The sequence below is a fragment of the Varanus komodoensis genome, unplaced genomic scaffold, assembly GCF_004798865.1.
Source record: "Varanus komodoensis strain SLA01 unplaced genomic scaffold, ASM479886v1 scaffold41, whole genome shotgun sequence".
Lineage (NCBI taxonomy): Eukaryota > Metazoa > Chordata > Lepidosauria > Squamata > Varanidae > Varanus > Varanus komodoensis.
In genome coordinates, this window is record NW_025335954.1 from 2,268,983 (window position 1) to 2,287,115 (window position 18,133).

Sequence of the window (18,133 nt, forward strand, 5' to 3'; positions counted from 1 at the left end):
GTGCCTGAGTCCAGGACTGCTGTGCCAGTGCAGACATGCTTATAAAGTGGAGTTCTAGAGTTGGTTATAGAATTGTGGTTACTCAGAGCCAGCCATTCTTTGCAGAATGTTAGAAAACCACCTTCCTTTATTGATACTGATCAGTGGATGGGCCAGGGCTCTGTGACTGGTGTGGCTGGCTCTGACAATCCTACCCAGTCATTCTGGGTTCGGAGTACATGGGGCAGATGCATTTTGTGTTGTTCAGATCATATTAATGTGTTCATTACTTAACTCCCTTAAAACATGCTTCTGGTATTGAGAGTGTTCTAATATTTTACTCTTTCTTTCGACCTTCCCCAACCTGGTATTCTCCAGACATTTTAAACTACAGTTCCCATTATCTTGGGCCATTGTGGCTAATTATTGGGGTTGATAGAAGTTTATTTACTCTATTGGAGTTATGTGCTGCCCAACAGACAAATGTCCTCAAGATGGTTTCCTATCAAAAGAAGCAATAATAAGGTGACCACTGAGAAAATATCATAAAATTCGCTTATTAAAGCCAGCTTTAGGGCTAATAAAAATTAAAGAACAAATACCTGCTGGAAATAAAAGTGTTTGACCTGTTTTCTAAAAGCATATAATGAAGACATCTGGTGCATCCCCCTGAGAAGGCTACTGCATGGAAGGGAGGCAAATGCAGAAAAGGTTTTTTGCCTGATGGCTGCCTCCTACACCACTGTGGACCCCGACGCCCAGGGAAGAACCTTTAAACATGATCTTAACAGGACAAAAGGGAGAAGACTGCCCTTCAAATAGATGGGTCAGAAGCCATTTAGGGCTTTAGGCAACTAGTGCTGCAGTAGATTTATGACTGTAGTAATATGTTTGAACCTGACAGTAAGCAGCCTCGCGGTTCTGCTCTGCACTTACTGAAGTTTCTGGATTCTGTTCAGAGGGAGCCTCATGTATAATGCATAGCAGTGATCTAAGTTGGATGTTAGGCAAAAAAATCCCTAAGTAGGGGAAGTCTGTTATTATGCTATAAAGCAAATGTAATGTTGTCACCTAAGCACTTACATGGAAGAGGGAATTTATACAAAGTGCACGGTCAGAAGCCTCATAATTCAGTTTCCACACCACGGAATATGTATTTCTATGGCCTCTGTAAAACATAATGACTAATCCTATGTATAGAATTTTCCAATTTCAAAATGTTACTGGGAAGTTTCTAGATTGAGATCAGCTGTACTTTGGCTAGTGGTGTTTTCCTGGCATTCATTGGACTTGCAACTATAAGGATAGAAACCTTTTATATCAGTTAAGTTCTAAAATAGCATAATTGTCGTTCAGACTGTAATTATGTCAGTCCTGAATTGCTTATAAAAGATAAGATTTCTTTTTATAGTATATAACTTATCTTGAATTCAAGCCAATTTTACTGTTAAGTTTGCAACATAGACTTATTCCTCTTCCTAAATTCCTATTTTTTCCTGTTTCCCTGTATGTGCCAGTCTTGCCCTGAGAGCCCCAAATCATGTAGCATAACAACTCTCTAATAGTTTGACTTCAGTCAGTACATTTTAGTACTTGCAATGTTTCTAATGCTAAATAGCTTCCCTTTAAAAGGTTACAAATGTGTTCTATGTCATTTGTTTTTAAGAGAACTTGTATTGGCAAATTCCACCCTAGCTTGTATTCATTAGAAGCCTGTAGAATACAATTAGCAAATTGTGATTTTTTTGGTTTTAAGCCCCTGCTTTGGGAGCTTTCCAAAAGATAATACAAAAATTAAAGCCCATTTAAACAATCCTTTTAAAGCCACTTTTTAAAAAGGGAGGTGAAAAAGGAAGCTAAGGGGAGCCAACAGGTGGATAGTATGAAAAGATTTTATTCCAGCAAGTACTTTTAGCAGCTTGGTAGACAGATGTGACTGTGTGTACAAAGCATAGGTGCTCCTGAGACTTATCCAGTGAGCTTGGTTCAGAAAAAAGTGCTGCCTCACTTCTGTTGGAACCCAGGTGCTGGTTGCCAGATGCACTTTTGTAAGCAGCAGGGGCTAATGGCTGCTTTTATTTTTTTCAAACCCGACTGTTGTAATAGGGAAATGCTAGAGCTGCACATAGCCTGAACTTTATGTATTCAAAGGGAAAATGATACTGGTCATTATGCTCAGTGAGAGCATAACTCTTTTCCTCTAGTTTCCTCTAGTTTCCTCTATTTTCCTCTAAAAATGCCATTATGGACTGCATTTGTATAGTACTGCACTGTTGTGGTCCAGAGATAGGGTACCAGTGTGCCACTTGGCAGACACCAGGATGCCCTAGTTTTCCCACTCTAAAACACACACACACATTCTGTTACTTTTTTTTGTGTTGCCTTACCAACCATGGCAGCCATTTTGTGATATCACCAAAGACAGTTTCTCTAATCAGCCACTGCTTCAAAATAGTCGCCAAATATTGAAGGAGAAACTGCTTCAGAATGACTGCAGCTGGACCTAAATTCAGCTGAGGGAGTGGGGTGAAGAGACTGAGTTTGTGAGGGGAGAAATTTAGCTGCTGTCTCTGCTTTAGTCTGTTTAAAGCAAATTTTGTGCTATCCTTGACTGGTTTGTGATGAGTGGCACAGCCTAGGGCTGCTCTCTAGTTGGGATTCAGCATGGAGAGGCATTTTTAGTGCAATGCAGAGTAGGTGCTACAAATGCACATTCTTAAATGCTTCTTCAGCTACTCAGAGCTCTATCTCATAATAGGAAGGCAATGGAGGTAACTGGCACAATCCTGGAAGGTGCATTTGGCATGATCTTAAGCCCCTGGTCTTTCAGGTGCGGTACAGATTGTTTATAGATAGCATTTTCATTCTGCACTTGAGCCAAAAAACTTCCCTGAGTAGCTTGTAAATTTAAGAAATAAGGCAGTCTGTACCTCTAGGCTTGGAACCGAAGAGACATGGCACCCTGGGTCAGGGAACTAGGAGGAAGGCGGGGTAAGTTAGTCTGCTTAGCATTTTCTTAGTTGGGGAAGAAGCATTTTCTTGAGTCCATGATTCAAGTCATATAATAAAGGGTTCTCTTGGATCATGCCAGTCTGGGTCCATCCTGTCTGGGCTTCTGTTTCTCCCTGTGGTCTCCCAGAGTCCTCTGAGAAGTATACAAACAAACTACTAAGGAGATTGCTTTCTCCTGTCCTAGCTTCCTAGCCACTCGTATCTAGGCCCATGCAGCTTCTGAAGCTGCAGGTCCATATAATCATCATTAGTAACCATTGCAAGACCTCTTGTCCTTTAATTTGCCTTTCTAGAGTCATCTGAACTAGTGGCTGTCCTTACATCAATCAATACATGAAAGATGAACTGTGTAAAGGATGACTTTACAAATGACCAAATCCCTCTCCCCTGCAGTCAAGCACTAACCTGCATTTTCTGTCTGTGCCTTGTGTTGAAGAGTGTGACAGAAGGCATGGTGGAGAGAGGGTCTTGAGATAAAAGCATGGAAGAACTGCGGTCTGAGATAATGGAGTTGGCAGGCTTATTATATTCTACTTAACAAAGTGGCAGATATTAATAAGGCATGGGTGGATGGGTGCACCAGGTTCAGTTCTGCAAATTAAACAATGGAGAATGATAATGATTAAAATAGGGCATTGGTAGGCCTTTGTTTGGGCTCATTTCAGGTAAGAGTGTATCTCTCTTCAATGCAATTTAAACTTTTTTGTGCAGGCATCAAGTGGTAGATCACTAGGTGCAGTGCGGGCAGTTGTTCCTCGTTTGATCAGCAGTAGTCATGTACACAAAAAACCACACTTTGGATGGATTGCTAAAGTCATCTGTGTACCTTTTAAAGGAAGAGGAAAAGGGCCAGAAAAAGTGTTTCAGACTCCTAGGCATCAGCATTAAATTTTATGTGCAATCCCATCCTGGGGCGGAAAAAAATGTTTAAAGATAAGTGCAAATGACCCATTACATGCAATTAAGTGTAAATTTTCCCCGAGTGGTTTCTTTAAAATTTAGGGTAAAATTGTATAAAGTGATAAGTTGCCATACCATGTTGAACAGAGGGTGTGTGTGTGTGGTTTTGTTGAGGGTCTGTTTAACTCTTTCCTGTCAGTCCAGTTTTCCTATTTTTTTCCTCCCTTGTGGAGTTGCTGTGTTTCTTTCCTTGCAGGGATTAAAAACTGTGTGTTACAGGGAAGGGGTGAGCCAACTCTGAACAGGAAATGCAATAGAAGGAGTGATGGTTAAGTAGACCATGGCTCTCTGCTCAGGATCATAACCTTCAGGAGCAGATTTTGATTTGAAAAAAGGAGACAGGGGTCCTGTTGGTTTTAATATTTACAGTAAGAAATAAGATGGCACTCAATGAAGACCTCAGCGTGTCACATATACACACAGAGCAAACTACAGGCTTGAAGGGCAAACAGCTTAAACTGAGTGTGGAATGAGCCAGTCTACATACTCATGAGCCAATTCAATGCAGAGGAAAGGAGGGGGGAATCTTCAAGGTCCCTCACTTAACTGAATTGGGAAAAATAAGTCTTCTTTGACCTTGGATATGGTGGAGTCAAATACCAGAACAACTAGGAGGAAGGAAAAAATCATAAGAGATCATGCAGAGAGGAGTTTCAATGTTCCATATCTAGGTTCCAGAAAGAATATTGATTTTAACTAATTAGCCATGTCTGACGACGCTGTCTAGTGAAAAACAGAGAATTGAAATGTCTGTGCCACTGGGTGTCCATTAACTATATGACTGTGGCCAGATAGAAAGAAGGAGTATGCAACTAGATTGTCACACTTGATAATTACTATAATTTTTCACTACCTTTTTTAAGAGTTCTGTTTCTCAGAGTATGAACAGGAATCCCAGATGATGCCAGTTAGCACACAGATGGATTTGGGAGTTGTTAATTACAGTTTCATCAGTTCAAATGTATTTATTTATTTATTTAAAACATTTTTATGCCGCCCCCATCGCAACAAAGCCTCGGGGCGGCTCACAATGTAGTCTACCAGATCTTTGAACTTGATGTTGATTACTAAAGTTGGGGGGCATATATGAATAACTAAGTGAATCTTTAAGTATAGCAAGTGATTATACCGAAAAAAGAAAGGAAAGAAAACAATTGCATTGCAAAATACTTATGCAAACTAGTTGTAGATGGCTTGCATTCTTCACTGAATGACTAATGCATGTTGTTAGATTTTTATTTTTATTTATTTATTTTGCTCTCATTTGTAAAAAGTTGACAGTGAGTTGATTTGAAGTTATACAGGCAAATTTATTGGGTACTTGTCTGCTGACTGGGCACAAAATCTGGAGGGTTTGGTAGAATTTGGCCCTCTAAAAGTGAGATCTACATCTAAAACTGCATTCCAGTGTACATTTAGCTGAAGCAAAGCCACTCTGAACTTCATGGAATTCATTTCTATATAAACATATTTGGAATCTGACATTTTTGAAGGGAAATTTGGCAAAGGTGTATAGAAACTCCAGAATTCTGCCAGTTCAGCTTAGATGTTATCACTGACAGAAAGCAAAATGTACAGGTGTGGTGGATACATTTTTTTCTTGATATGGACTGGTAAGCTCACTGTTGTATAGAGGAATAAACCTCCTGGGATTCTCCCCTTTGAAGACTGCTTCAGTATAGCAGAACCAGCTTAACTTCCTTAACTTCTGTTGGCAATGCAAGAAAAGGAGCTCACCATTGGAAGCTGACTGTGCCTGTGAGTCATGTGACTTACAGCTTTACCAAAGAGTCTAAATTGTCAGTTCAACCAGTCACTCACGGCTGAAGGCATAGAATAGACTCTGGGAGCTGGGATCTCCTGTAGTTAAGAGGTGCTGTGGGCAAACGAGTACTGCAGGCAAGTATTCTTTTCAGTTTCTACTATAGTGATTTAATCAGTAGATTGGCTTTTCCTCTCCAATCCAACTTCTTCAAAGTTTAGCAGAAACCCATTTGGATTTTCATCATATTCACAGTGTGATCAGGTTTTTGTACTCTGGCAAAAAGCAGGAATGCTTACGAATCAATTTAAAAAGTAAAGGCAGGTTTGCTTTAAACATTCTTAATTGCTCTAGCACTGAAGTTTATCTTTTCTTTCCATATGGATATTGGTTAAAATTGCCTTTTTGTAAATCTTTGATTTAGTGAACTCCTTTTCAAGATAGATTCAAGCATGTTTGTTTCTTAACATCCCTACCTTTTGTTTTAAGTCAGCCTTTTTTGATCTGAAACTTGCAAACTAGTTTCAAGAAAATGAACCACAGAATTGTAAATCCATTGCAAATACTTTCTAGCATTATATATAGTATCTCAACAACTTTGATTTAGCACAGAATGTTTATTTTGTGTGGTCTTTTTTGACTTGTGTTGATCTTGCATCTAGGGAAAGCTACAGTATTTGAAATGGGTAGTTAAAATAGGAAGGAGGTGCATGCATAAAGTGTGATTAAAACTTGCATGGTTATCCATTACCAATTTAGAAGCACTACTACTTCTTCCAGAGCAAGAAAGTATTACTAGTATGTTATGCCAGCTCCAACTTCAGCCCAGTAGGAGAGGGAATGCTCATGCCAAAGTGAGCTGAGCTGACCTGACCGTGTTTTAAAAAGTCCCTAACAGATCTGGAGCACTTGCCTTTATTTCTAGGTCGGGGATCTCTCCCTCCCTCCCTCCCTCCCTCTGACCTGGGGATGGCTGAAATCAGCAGGTTCTCAGCCAAAATTGTACAAATCTATAGATGCCTTGGGCAATTAGTTCTCTGCTGCAGGGCTCTTTCACTCCCTCCACCTCCATGCCGTTATGTTCAAGTTTTTAGACTTATATGCAAACACAGTTTTTAACATTTAAAGTAGTACTTTCACTGCACATCTTTCATTAGAATTTACAAAATGCAATGACTAGATTAGAATAGACAAGTTTGCATTTTGAAGATTTTGATCTTGTTGTAATACGGTCAAATCCTGTATTTTTAAACTATTGGTGATTAATCAGCTTGTAGAAAATTTGAAGTGGTAGCTATGGTGTAAATGTAAAGCTGTAGGTAGGATATAAATGTTAAATTTAGCTATGCTTTGAGTGCAGAAAAAAGTTATTTTAAGAGTGTTCCGTAAGACAAGATCCAGGTAAGCCTATGACTATCCCATCTGTGTTCCTATATTGTATTTTACAATTAACTTGAAGTCTGAGATAGAATTGAGCTGAAATAACTAGGTTCCGTAGACTTATTCAGCACCAAGGTAATAGGAATAACAAACATTTGCAATTACACTGGCCTAAGAAATAGGGAACTGAGTATGGGGTGGCAAGCAGAACCACAGCAGAGTGTGCTGTTGTGCAAGAAGAAAGCTCGGTGTTTGGTTTAAAGGGTCTATTGGTAGAATCACAATTGTTTGCTGACTTTGTCAAACACGTGATTCAGAATAACGTCAGTTACAGTCTATGAATTGTTCCTTAGTTACTTTTCATTAACTTTACCCTTGTTTCATTAGTTGGTATGCCTGTGACCATGAGAGGTCTGTCTTATGTTTGGAATTTTTATATAGTGCCCCCACTTTTGAAGTACTTCATAAATAAAAATATTACTGATGCTGAATTTAATGGCAATTTTGCACCAAAGTAACGTCTCTCACCCCTCCAAAACTTAGAGTGATAAGTGTTACTTTGCACATTATGACTTTTCTGTGCAGATATTATGTTAGCATATGAAAAAATGGGCCCTGTTTATGTGACAGCTACATATGTATTTGCTTTGCTGCATGCAAAGAAAAGTAGACAATATTTTGATGGAATATTACCATTTTTCTAGGGGAACTAGTTGGCAACTGACAGCTTGGAAAATGTACCATAGTAAGAACTATAACAGAAAAATTTCAAGTTTGAAAATTAGAAAGGGAACCCAGAATGCTTTTAGTAGGTGAGAATGGGGGTGGGGGGTGAGAGCCCTAAATGTAAACAAAATAAACAGGAATCTTAAGAGCTTGAAGCAGATGCAGAAAGTAAAAGGGGAGAGTCCAAAAATAAGGGTGATGTGAAAAGGAGACAAAAAGAGAATTCTCCCTTCTGATGGTTATATAGAATCTGTTGGTAAACCCTTTCTATTGGTTCAGGTCCCTTGGGAATTCCCATTACTCAAGAGGCAGAAAAGTATCTCCATGCCCTACTGTGTACTTAATTTAACCAGTGAAGAGTTAATTGTGTAGCTTATTTCCCTAGTAACATGTTTCTAGCTGAGGCTGGAGACAGAGAATAACCTGTGGGAAGAAATAATATGGGAGTAGAATTACTTCCTATGTTCTGCGAATTGCCCCAGTGTCATCAGACGTTAAACAGGATTGCATATGTTGAAATGATAAAGAAACCAGTTTATCAGGCTTAAGCAACCTGTGATGATGACAGATCTGTTGACTGGAGTGGTTCTGCATTTAAATTGCAGGGGGGCATGGCACTCTGAAAGGGAAAAGGGGTGCTTGGGAGCTGAACCCTCCTATGACTTGCCTCCATTCAGTTCTTCATTTCTTACACTTCTTTTACTGCATTCCCTGCCCCAGCTGGGCTGCTAAAGCATTTGGGCCCACTCCTCCTATAAAGAGCCTTCAAAAGTTGTGGATTCAGGTCAGATGAAGACCAGGGGCCAGAATCTGCAGCTGAAATGCTAAGGCCAGTGGGCCCAGAGATAAGCCTGGTAGTCGCTGAGAATCGGACAGTTTTCTTGAGATAGTTTAGTGAGCATGCAGCTAGCTGAGGGGACAGATGCAACATCATTAGTCCAATCATATAGCATCAGATTAAGAGGGGGGACCAGTTGCAATCGGCCCTTAAGCAGGAAGATCCACCTTGAAAGTGTGGCTTGATTTCAGTTTGGAAGGGAGGAGAGGTATTCTGTTTGGAATTAGCTTTGTAACGATACATCACTTGGTGTTGACCAAGTGAAAAGCTGTGCCTTTCTAGGGAAGTGAAGAAGCAGTTTGCAGAAATAATGACTATAGTTAAGAAGTAGAAATCAAATATGTTTCTTGCTATTTTTGTGCAAGTGTAATTGGATGTCTTTATTAGCTTATTTGTGTTCAGCTGTAAAACATGGCTGACTTATTTTAATGACTTGAGTCAGTCTCATTTAATGTCAGCATAATAATCTGGAAAGCACAAATTAGTGGTGGGCATGCTTTGATTCTGAAAATTGATGTGTAAATTTATACTGCTTCCTATAAACCAGCTTCAGGTCTCTGGGGGAAAGAATTGTGCCTTTCACTTTCAACAGAATAGGGACAGTAGTACAACTCAGCCTCAAGCTAATCAGTTCTACCTTATGGAGAGATGTAGCTCAGTTTAGGGGGATGTGCTAATCAGGTGTTACCTAGCTCATTTGTTTGCTTCTAGGTTTGCCTCTTTAAGCTTCAGCTGCTGATGGTTTTCTAGGAGAAGGAATCTCTTTAGTACCTGGCCCAGGTATCTAGGTTGTTACATCTTGGATATAAAGTTGTGCTATTAGATAACATTATTATGTAATTAAAAACATAGGATAATACAGGCATGGGACTATTTCTGACTCCCATTAGATGCAACTTTGGTTAGAACTGTGTGAAACAATTCCAGCAAAGTCCATTAATTTTGAAAGAGGATGCAGTCTTAGTGTAGAAAGCACGAGTCTGGGACAGTTGTGGCACTGACATGGGAAGAATGGAGGATGGGGCATGCAGGATGATTGTGGTGAAGTGAATGGGAATTTCATGGTATTCCCATTGAATAGCTGGTCTGAGGTTTGGGGGAAGAAACAGAAAACAGTAGCCATGGGTGGGGAAGTTCCATGCAAGCCCTTAAAAGCTACTATCCCTGATTACTTGAGTACCCAGTGAATTTGTGTGTCTAGTTTCTGAGGTTTAAGTAAATAGTGCCTGTTCATTGTCAAACTTCTTTGCAGATACAAAGGCCTAGAAATGTGGGTTTTTTCACTCTTCAATAAAGTGAAAGCTGACTTTCAATAATGCATCTGTTGTACACATTTTTCACTTGTATGGTAAATCACAGTGATAGTTTTAACAAGCAAGCTGATTTGCAAAATACCAGTAATTTAGACAGTGGAACAAATTTGATCAGGTACTATGGTCTCAGCATCTGTATTTTCTCTCTTATAATGTGAGTTGGAGCATGGTAGATTTTCTTCAATGGAAGGAGAGCTTCATTTTTCAGACTGTCTTAATTTTGGTATATTTGCAAAACCTATACCAATCTGAAGCAGACATGTTACGCCCAGGATGTTTCCCAATCACGTTTCTTGAATTAGTAGCACATATTTGTCAATGTAGTGTGTATGTATTTGCATCATCATCTAAGTTACCAAGATAAAAATAGACTGTTACTTTGTACTGTACAAACTTGGAGCTGGGGACAGAATGGAAGGCAGAACCATGTCTGACTGGGGAGTAGGACATAGTATTCTTCATAGCTATGTGGTTCATTTTCCTCAGCACCATTTCTAAATTTCTCATGAACGGTTTGGTTACTACTGGAGAACGCCTTTGCCAAGCAAGCATCTTCATTGCACTCTACAAATAAGTAGAGTTATTGCTATTTTTTAAATCTTGGGTGCTGGCCATCAGATCTCTGGCTAGAGTGAGGATGAGATCGTGTTCATTCTTCATTTCTTTCATTCATATGTGGCATACTAAGGAGATGGTAGGTAGTACATATAGAAATAATGCACAACCACAGTTTCAACAGAGACATGCCAAAGATCTGTGGCCAAGACTGAAGGAAAAATTATTGTCTCAGTTTATTCTCACATGATCTTAAAATATTTGTACTTGTACTGAAAGCAGAACTTTGGATATGTTCTATGGTTGTAGTGCTTGAGTTAGCACATGCACCCACTTTCCTTTGAGGGGATTATGCAGAGACCACAGAGGTAGTCAGGTTGCTTACCTCTAATTGTGGTAAGCAGCCCTTGCGGCTGTCGCTCTACGAAGTTCCAAAAGAGGCTTGGCATAGAACCCATATATCCGTGCTTGGTTTCTGTTTTCTGTGTGTGTGTGTGTGTGAGAGACAGCCTCACTTGAAGGATTCAAAAATACTAGTCTGTAGGTGACATTTTCCTATATCAGCCAATAAACAGTTATAACTAGTCTTTGATAGGAGCAAGATCAAAGCAATGTGGCGGTGACCCTAAAACAGGGCAAGTATGCTTAACGATGTCTGAAGTTTTCAGTGAACTCATATATGCAGTTTATTTAAGTCCAAATTCCTTTCCATTGCATGAGATTTACTTACAGTAAAGTGCTCATAGGATTATAGCCCAGTTTATATTTTGTTACTTAAGTTCTTCCATAATTTGAGGCAAAAAAAAAAAAAAAAAGCTGGCTCCTAGAAGGCTCAAAGGCAAAGTTTGGCTATATTAACCTTCACTTATCTTTATAAGTTGGGGGATACATTTTTATATCTTGCAGAAGTAAAAGTGCATTTCTTCATTAGATATTACTATGCATCTTTATCATGGTTTGTCTGTTGTCATACTATCAACAGCTAGCATTGGGAACATTTTGGAACTAAGGCAAACCAAACCTGGTTAAAAACTATGCAAATACTGTACACTTCATTGACTTGAATGGCAGCAAATTATCGCACTCCTGCTTACTATCCTGCACAAGAGGAAAAAATGGCTGAAAGATGCTTTCCTAACCCTTCAGTACTTCAGAAAAGTGAGGACTTTGTGCTCTCTGTATATTTAATATTTTGAGTTCTTTTTTTCATTTGCATCGATATAACAAATACAAACATAATAATGAAAGGGTGCTCTATAGCTAACAGTAAATGCAAAAGTAAGCTCACCCACCCCACCACCAAATCAGAAGAATGTGCTGTTTTCACCTTAGCTTTTGAAAGACCAGACTATCAACTAAGTGTCCTTTGTGTAATGTAGCTATTCTTAATTAGGGAACATTAAAACTGATTCTTGTTTCCTCTGAACTGATTTATACTTCTATCATTCTGGTACAAGCAACACTGAAGATTAAATGGCAAAATACACATTCAGTCTCCTTATCTGGGAACATTACATGCACATTTATTTAGTACAGTTTCCCTCCCCAGATAAACATAGGTAATTAGAAGAGTAACTGGATTCAGTATCACCCAAAATTAAGCCAGTATTTTCCCCACTCTTAAGAGTGTTTTGCTATTAGCTGTAACCCGAACTGGATTAACAAAGGCACTGTCATATTTGTTCGGCTACCCCCATTCCCTACACATGTGCTTATACAGTGAACATTTGGGCAAATAGACGCATGATTCTTAAGTGTATTCGAAAGGTGCTAACTAATCTCATCAAACTGAACAGTCATCTGAGTGGGATGGTATGATTTGCCATCCGGCATCAGCAGGAAGTTGGACCCAATGGCCTTCTCGGCCCCTTCTGACCCTACTATTCTATGTATCTATGAATTTCCTTGACCTTTGTCATAATGCAAGTCATATATAATCTTGCTTCAAAGGCTTCAAGTGTGCTTTGAAGCATTCATCAAGGTGGAAGAGTCCAGCAGTCCCTCTAGGGAAATGAATTGCATGTCTTCACTGCTGGTATGAACTGGTGCAGTCCTTGTCAAGTAGCACTCTATAATATAAGTTTTTGGTCTGTTAGTCATGAAATTCAGCATTCCATAAGTTTGTCTGTGCAGTAAACAAGAGGCCCTGAGTGCAAGTGTGGAGGGGGGTAGTTGAGCAGAGGGCACTAATAATGGAAGAATCCAGCAGAAAACGAACTATCTGTAAACTAAGAATGGGGCAAGATGTAGAGGTTAGCAGCTAGTGTTTCATAGTCATGTAGAAAATGTAGAGATTTCAGAAGTCTCCAGCCATAAAATTGTAGTTCAGGAAGCCTTTGGCAAACCAGGATTTCTTGCAGCCCTGGGTACTTCATCTGCAAAATGGGCTACATAGTATTAGCCGACCTGACAGGATTGTTAGAAGAATTGCTGAGTTAATTACATGTGAGAGCCAGTGTGGTGTAGTGGTTGAGAGCATGGGGCTGGGACTCAGATGATCTGGGTTCTAGTCCCCACTCAGCCATGGAGCCAACTGGGTGACTTTGGGCCAGTCACAGACTCTCAGCCCAACTTACCTCACAGGGTTGTTGTTGTGGGGATAAGATGGAGAATGATGTAAGCTGCCTTGAGCCCTTTGTAAGAAAAAGTCAGGATATAAATCAATAAATAAAAAATAAAATAAATGATGCACTGTGAGTGCTTAAATACAGTAGAAATTATCACACTTTATTTTATTCTACTAAATGAATAAGAGGAGTGCATGGCTATGCCTTGTACATTCCTAGTGTTCATGTAGCTTATGAATTTGATACTATCCGTCATTGTGAGGACTGCTAGATTAGGTGGCTTTTTGAAAGGAGAAGGAGTCTTTAAAATGTGTTAAATATGATAGTTGCAAGGTCAAAAGAACATGTTACTCAGCAAAGCACAGGGCAACGAAGCCATAAACCAACCATACGTTTGTAAGTATGGAATGTTTGTAACCTGGACACTCGTAACCCCGGGACTACCTTTACATAAGCGCTTGTACCCTGAGAAGGTATGTTTAAGGCTTCCCAGAAGAAACTATGGTTACTGTGTTTTTATTTTTATAAGTTTTAAACTAGGTATGTTAATTCTTGCATGTCTTTACGTGAAAAAATTTACAATTTTCCTCTTTAAGTCCATCAGATCTTTTCATGTTCAGCATACCTGATTTTATTAAACTTTGGGACTGAATGCAGTAACTGTTCTCTGCATAACATCTTTGTGTGTGCCCACCACAATCAAAACTCAGTAATCCAGAGTATGGTAGTTACTTGAGATTGTGATCATATAGAATAGCTGTAATGGAAACCAAAATGAATAATGGTGCTAATGTAGAAGTAGTAAGCTGAAATATATATGGGTTGCTTCTGCATTGGCATATCTAAGTCTGCAGTGTTAGAAAGTTGTAACTGGGACCCCTTAACAAGATCACTTTAAAAGTGTGATCAAACAGTTCCCCTCTTTCGCTGTTAAATTAACACTCCACAAACTCATAGGATTCTTATAGACTAGGAGGGATAGCACAAACTGATCCTGAATTTGTGCTACACTGTCTGTTAAATCACTTGAAGGCATGACATGGACTGCAGTAACAATTAGCAGACTATAACAACTGCTAAGTTATTGACAGATGGCATTGTTTAGTTTTCATTGAGCACGAATGCACTGTGTTTTCCACATATAACCTGCATATTGGCAAATTGCTAGGCCTTCCTATAGTTTGTAGGAAACAACTGTCTGCTGTCTTACGTTTTATAGGTAGGGAGTGACATCTCTGAAAACTGAATATTTTAGTTTTTTAACCAAGAAATAATGGTACTTTGCTGTGGATGTTTAGAGAGAAAGAAAAGCCTACAACTCTTAGCATTTCCCAGCCATCCAGGCTGGCTGGAGAATGCTGGGAATTGTAGGTCCTTTTTCTGTCTAAATATCTGTATGATTGTGCCCTTAATTTGCTTTTTTTTTTTTGCATTTCCTCGCATTTGTGGATTTCAAATAGGTCATAACACTTCCAAAACAGTAGGCTTTTGTAAGTATGATGCCAGTCACTTCCTACAGAAGTCTCTTCAGTGACTGGTAATTTTCCATCATGTTGCTCAAAGCTGCCTTTAATGGCATGTGTTATATTTTAAAACATTATCTTCCAAGGTGGAAAGTGTGTGCCTGACACTACCCTAGATAAGATGTTTCTATGTCATTTTAATGTTGTATGTTTAACTACTAGCCACAGTATCTCATTCAACATTATATAAATACTGATTAAATAGAATTGGTTTGAATTCCTTAGTACTGTCGATTAGTTCACAGGGTGCTAACTTCTTGCAAATTAGGACTGGACAAGGAAACGTTCAGCTTTTTCTGATGGAAAGCATCTTCTCTGTTAGTTGGGTAGAGCAAATCAAATGACAACAGGAGATGGCTTGATTGCAAGTGCAGGACAATTCCCAGGGGATGCAATTGAACTCGGGTTTGTCTGTAGCCAGGCACAGCTGGGACAGTTACAGCAGCATAGAGCTAACGTCTCACTGCCCCATTCGATCTGTTTGCTGGCCAAGGGAGATTTATAGGCTTGTTCAGGGCGTATTACATCTCAGCCCCAAGGACATCGTGGACACATCTGAGACCTGCTGCAATATATTTGCTGGGCACTTCCAAGATAAAATCTATTGCATCTGCCAGGGCTTTAGACTCAAGAGTTAAATCAGGGGTGATACCCAGAGCACAGCCTGGTCCAGTGTGATTGGATTAGTTTAAGCGGATACAGATTGAAGATGCTGACCCAGTGTTTGGACAGATTTGTACAACTATGTCTGTACTGCACCCTTGCTCCTCCGGGCTAATAAAAGCCAGTAGAAAAGCAATAACTGGCTGGGCCAGGAAGTTGATCAGTGCCTCTTTAGAAGAGGGAGTGGTCCCATGCCACTTGAAAGAAGCAGTGTTAAGACCACTCCTGAAGAAATTATCCTTGGATCTGGAAGACCATGACAGCCATGGGTGGGTAGCAAATGTTCCTTCCCTGGGCAAGGCTTGTGAAGGTAGCATTCAGTTCCATGCCCCGTTGGATAAGACCAGTTATCTGGACCCAATTCAGTAAAGGGTTCAGGCTGGGTTTTTGTTGTGGAAACAGCTTTGGCCACCCTGGTTTGCAGGTTGGGAGTCCTCCTTGAAACATCTTTGTCACTTGATGCCAATGGCCTCAGTGGCATAGAGCATCTTCTACCAGCTTGGGCAGGTGGCCTAACTATACCTCTGTCTGGACAAAGTTAACTTGGTTTTAGTAGCCTGTGTTCAGGCAACTCTAAGTTAGGTTTCTGCATTGCACTCTATATGGGGTGCTTCCTGGAAGGTTATTCAGAAGCTGCAGCCTGGACAACATGTAGCAGCTGGAATAATAACTGGGACCAGACAATCTAAGCATATAAGTCCATTTTTGCCCCATCTGCTTCCAAGCTCAATTCAAGGTGCTGGTTTTAACCTATAGAGCTATAAAGCTATAAAACACTATAGTGTTCAACAACTGGGGCCTTCTTCCATGTGCAGCTCCAAGAAAGACTTGGAGGGTAGCAAAAAGGAAGGCCTTCTCAGTGGTGGCCCCTCAATTCTAAATGTGCTCCCCACCAAGTCCTTCCTTTGCCAATTCTTGTCAGCTTTTTGGCATCAGGTTGAGACGGTCCTCTGTGCTGAGGCAGTTGACATCCTAGGACATTTGAGAGGAGTAACCATTCCAAGTACTTTACAGGACTTGCAGTATATCATATACTGTTTCGCTGTTTTTAAATTGTTCTCAAATGTTTGTATTTTAGGAATGTTTGTGGTATTTTATTGTTCTATCTGTTTTATGAACTGTTGTAAACTGCCCAGAAAACATTGCCTATTGGATGGTATATAAATGAAATTAAATAACTACCAGAAAAGAAACAAAAAGGAGGCAGGCCTAATATTTTCATTTAGGTACCTCAGAGGGGCAGTTGAAGCTTGCATATTTGGATGCAATACAACTGGCATGGCAGTCTGTATTCTGGAAATTTTGTACTATTTAAAAAAAAACCCAACCTTTTTTAACAGAAGCATTTGAGATGTTGATTCCAGTTAAAAGACCAGAAGAGCTAAGCCTTTCTGGAGGGTAAAATATTTCTTACCTATCACTTCATAAATATTGTAGTATTGCTACATCAAATATATATTTATTTAATCACAACATGGGAATTGAACAGTGGATGTTATAATTAATGTGGCCTATTTCCCAAGAGGACAATTATATCCCATGCAGCCACAGTAGGTACTTCAGTTTTGGGAACTTAACTTTAAACCTATATTATTCATTCCTTAATGGCACAGTCATAACTGTGTGCAGGGGAAATCTATATACCTTTTTAGTCTTCAGCATTTATCTCTGCATCATAGGGAACTTTTCAAAGCATCCTAATTGCATTTATATAACTAGGCCAAGATTCTTGGCTAAGACACATCTAGATAAAAATTGCACTAAAGTCTGGGGACCCTAGCTTGGCTTGCTGATAATGTTGGAAGGCAGAAATAAAAAGAAGAAGGTGAAGGGGTGCAGATTATGCATGATAAAGAGTTTTAAACAAGATAACATGTCCCACTCATTTCAGTGGGTCTTCTCTAAGTAGGACTAACACTGGAAACAACCCAATGCTTTTTCAAACTCCGCCTTTCTTGATAACAGACACTCATGGCAGATTTTGTGATACTTCAATGGATTTGAAAGTTATCAGAAGTGCCATCAACTAAATGCACAAATGACTTCTCTACTTGACAGGCAACACTACTTTGTAATATCTGAAGGGAAAGTAGAAATGCACATCAGATTAGATTGATACTCATGCTAAACTCTTGGAGCTTTTGAAGACCTACAGATTTCAAGACAACTAGGTTTTCTGAGAGCTTTTTTTCTCTTCCAAGAAGGGCACCTTTCATGAACAGCATTATTAAAAAAGTCATTTCTGTTCTGGCACCTCTGATATTTTCCCCATTTTTTGGCCAAATATGATCAGTTTGGACACAGAAAAGTGTCTTTTTGTCTTTTCCCTCTCTATCTCAGGCAAAATAAATTGCTTAAAAGATGTTAGAAATGCTCTTTGACATAGGGCAAAGCTGATATACTATATATGCATATCTATCTGATATTCTGTGAAAATTATCTGACTCCAACTTTCACTGTCTCTTTCCTTATGATATCCAAAATTAGAGATTTCTTGTGATAATTGAAATCTCTGTTACCTGGGTTTCTTGATTGATAGAGAAAATCAAGTGACAACAAGTAGTAAATGAAGGAAACAAACACAGTATTTTCATTTGGGTTCCTCAAAGTGGCAGTTGAGTCTTGCATATTTGGAAACAAGGCAACTGGCAAGATACTCCATATTCTGTGGGTGTCATCGTATTAAGAAGTACAAACATTGCCCAGGAAACAAGAGAAGGGGTTTCAGTTCTAAAAGGAGTGTGGGTGATGGTTTTGTGAATCTGAAGGAGCTCTGTGTGACTAGTGTCAACCCAAAATGTTTCTAGGGAAGCCTGTACTGTGCCATACCTTTTGCAGAGCAAAAAAAAATTTTT

The 18,133-nt window shown here is 39.4% G+C and overlaps 1 protein-coding gene across 4 annotated transcripts in view; it reads left to right on the forward strand.

Annotated features, from left to right (window-relative positions):
- The window catches only part of VDR (vitamin D receptor), an 85,048-nt gene that overhangs the window by 13,569 nt on the left and 53,346 nt on the right, over positions 1 to 18,133 (forward strand). The window contains exon 1 of one of the 4 annotated variants that reach the window (XM_044443041.1): positions 8 to 5,850. The exons of the other annotated variants lie outside the window; for them this stretch is intronic. The gene's annotated coding sequence lies outside the window, so the exon portion shown is untranslated. Of the gene's footprint in view, positions 1 to 7; positions 5,851 to 18,133 lie in introns of those variants that run through there. 4 annotated transcript variants of the gene reach the window in all.